The sequence below is a fragment of the Diaphorina citri genome, unplaced genomic scaffold, assembly GCF_000475195.1.
Source record: "Diaphorina citri unplaced genomic scaffold, Diaci psyllid genome assembly version 1.1 scaffold6, whole genome shotgun sequence".
Taxonomy (NCBI): Eukaryota; Metazoa; Arthropoda; class Insecta; order Hemiptera; family Psyllidae; genus Diaphorina; species Diaphorina citri.
In genome coordinates this window covers 470,519-474,086 of record NW_007377445.1, presented here as the reverse complement: position 1 = coordinate 474,086, position 3,568 = coordinate 470,519, and positions in this window count along the sequence as shown.

The window sequence follows — 3,568 nt, the reverse complement described above, 5'->3', positions numbered from 1 at the left end:
AAATCTTTAGCCATAATTACGATTAGCCGTATGATGGGTAAATGGCCCTTCAAAAAGTTAACACAGCGCGGCGTGACCGTTGAACAACACGCTTGTCATGTTATCAGACAGACAAATTTCCACGGTAGGTATGTAGTGCGTTGACCGCTTGTCATAATTAAGAACTGGCCTAGTTTAAGGTCTTCCGCTTTCCTCCCTCCTTTAAGACGCTTCAAAATTTAGACAGTAGTTTGTTTGCGCTTTTCTGATTTGAATTTTATTCACTTCTAGCTGAACTTAAAAGCCTCAAACTGTGTAAGTATACCTGAGGATACCTCTCTCAATCTGATGGCGTCTTAGGGACATGTGTGAGTCCCGTGCCGACCATATTATACATCCCACCATTGAACTTGATCTTGTGTTAATTCCTTCCAGTTGAAAATGCGCATACCTGAAGGTACCTACATATTAAATTTGGGCTTTGAGTAAAATTCCTAGTTGTTCCTTTCTGTCCTAAAGGGTGGGCGCATCATTAAAATCCTTTAAACCCACATAAAACTTTCTAATGCAATGGTCTAACCCCGTCAATTTGTATGAAACTCAAAGTTTCCCCATGAATTCAAACCACTTGGAGTCAAAGGGTCGAGCACATCATTAGGTCGAGCACATCATTAAAATGTATAAATAAACTCCACGCACAATGTTTTCTATTAAAATTTTAATTCAGACCTTTCATGTCTCGTTAAATCAAAGAGAAAGAAAACATGGAGACTTCTTTTATCTTCCGATCTGAAGATGGAGAACTTCCATATGTTATTTTGTCACAATGAAGGGACATACTGTCAGGGTGGCATTGACTGCCAGACAGTCGCTGAAACAGCACAGAGCGGCAGAGCCAGACTAAGTCCTGACCGAAAACATGTTAGATAAGCTTAGGTGTTTGGTGACGTTCAAAAACGACTTTCATAAATGAGAAGCTTTTCTAGTGTAGATAAATCTAAATAAGGTTACCCTAGACTCTAGGGCCTAGAGAAATTCTCGGGGAAGAAAGTGACAAGAAATCAAGGACCCAATACCGTTAGGAACTAGTACCTAATGTAACTGTTATTTTTCGAAAAATTACACATTTGGCAACCGTTTTGTACGTAGGTATGGCACTATGGCTGTACAACAGGTCATAAAATCATAATACAAAGCAAGGCGTTGTTTTTTCCTCGCTCTTTTCCCGGGTCAAAGACTTCAAGAGTTTCACGGTCAAAATCTATTCTTCTTTCGACTTCGTTTTTTTTCCCCCGGCCGGGATTCGATCTCAGGACCCATCAAGTCGATCATTTATCTTTTCCTCCTCACATTTGTCTTCTTCTTTTTTCCCTCTCGAAATGACGTCGTTCCTACAGACGGCAGATAGATTTTGGCATCTTGTGCCGGCAAATTTGCCCAGATTTCAGATTAAGGGGGCGATAGTGTTAAATTTTATTAACGCACTTTTCGTGTTTTTTCTTCTTAAATTAATCTTTTCGCTCTCCCTCCCTCCCCGACAAATGCAGTCAGTCCGTCAAACAACCGACTTTACACCATCTAGAAGACGAAAGCGGAAGCTAAGAAGTTTCTAAACTTACCTCTAGATCTTGCAGGTATTGAACGTGTAAATCGTAGAACTGTCTAGCCAGGGCTAATCCTGAGCCCATGTCCTGATGGCCATTGACAAACGCCTCAACGTTCGTAGTCAACCAAGACAATACCTAGAACATCACACAAATAAAGTCAAATACCTAAAATGTCAAATAGGAAAAATGAAAAGAGGTAGCTATAACATCAGAGAAAATTGAAAGAGGTATCTACAGCATTAAGAGGGAAATAGAAATTTTTTTTTTTTTTTTTTTTTTTTTTTTTTTTTTCCTTTTCCTATTTATTTCCTTTAACTTTCTTTAGAAAATCGGAAAATTGTGAAATAAAAGGCTCAAGGGCCAAAAGATTTTTTCAAGTGTCAAAAATAATGTTAGGGCTTTCACTACAAAAACGGATTTTGGGGTTTTTCTTGTCCCAAGTCTTTATTTTCTGCCCCTTAAACTGTAAATCCCAGGGCTGTAGGGCCCCTACATTACAGGGTCCCTGATTGTTGTGGATAATAATAATAATAATAAACAACGTGCTTCATATTCAACCTGAGACACCAGACTAGACTGCCGTGTTTTAACCCTTTTATACGTACGTCTATGCATGTGTACAAGTGAAACGATACGAATTATAAAATAGACTCTGCAATAAAGGTTAAACCTCTATTAGGCTAGCTTGCGGCAAGTTCTGCCACTTCACCCTTAATGTGGTCTCAAAAAAAAATGATATAATACAAAGTTTTACTGGGCAGCTTTATTGGCTTTCTCCTATCCTGTCTTCCTATTATCTTATTTCGGGACGATATTATCTTATTTCGGGAAACCTTTCTTCCGTTGTTATAGTTCCCTCTACTTACATAGGATCCTCTTCTTTCTCATCACAATTGGTACCTCCAGTGCCTAGCAACAGGCGAAAATCGAAGCCGCGACCTAACGCTTACAAGGCAGACGCGCTACCCTTCAAGTTAACTAGGCTGGCGAAATTCTTACCTTTTCGACTAGTTTAAAGAACCGCGTGCAGACGTTACGGAACAGACTCCTCATCTGATTCAACTTCTCCAGCTTATCATCAATCAGCTGATCCTGCTGCTGCCGCTTCCCCAGAAGTAAATCCAGTAGATCATACTCTATGCTCAAATTCACACTGAGCTCATGAATGCTCACGTAATGTTTGCTCAGTTTGAGCCTCGTGTGAATGGTCGAGTAGAGTCGGGAGTACTTGTCGTTCAAGTTCGACAATTTCCGGTCCATGTCGGCTCGGGCGTCGGGTTTAATGTTGGACGGGATGTGCTGGATGATGGAGGAGATGTCTTCCTTGCGTTCCTGTTTGGGAGAGATACGTAGGATTATCAATATCAAAGCTTTACGTCAGCTTCCATGGCGTAGTGGCCACTGCGCTCGCCTTGGGAGAACCGGGTTCGATTCCCGGTGGGGGTCAAAAAAATTGTATCATGCAAATGGTTGATTCCGTGACTGGCTGTTGCAGGGCCCACTCAGACTCGTGAGGAAAATGAATAGCTATGTATAATATAAAATGCGCATAGCGACCGGTGCCAGCATGGTAGGTAAATATTGGATGTTAGGATTATTGATATATTGGGAAAAAAAATCCTACAATGCTGCAGTGAGCACCAAACTCTTTGCTTGCTTTCTTCGCGTTCTCTTTGCTTTAGTTCTTCAACACGTTGCTGTTCTTCTATTTCAGCAAGTAGCTTTGTTTCTCTACGTTTTCTTTCTCTTTCATCTTCATCTCCTCTTAGTTTGATTTCTTCTTCCCGTTGTAGTTGTTTTTCTACTTCCAAAAGGCGCTCCTTTTCTTTCTTCCTGGAAACGAAAAGAAAAGATGGTCTAAGTTAAATTTCAATTGGGAAGTTAAATGCTACGCCTTATTGGGGAGACTGTCCACCTGCTTTGGGAAGATAAATACCTGTGAGAAACACATATGGTAAAACACAAGGAACAGAGAGGTTCAG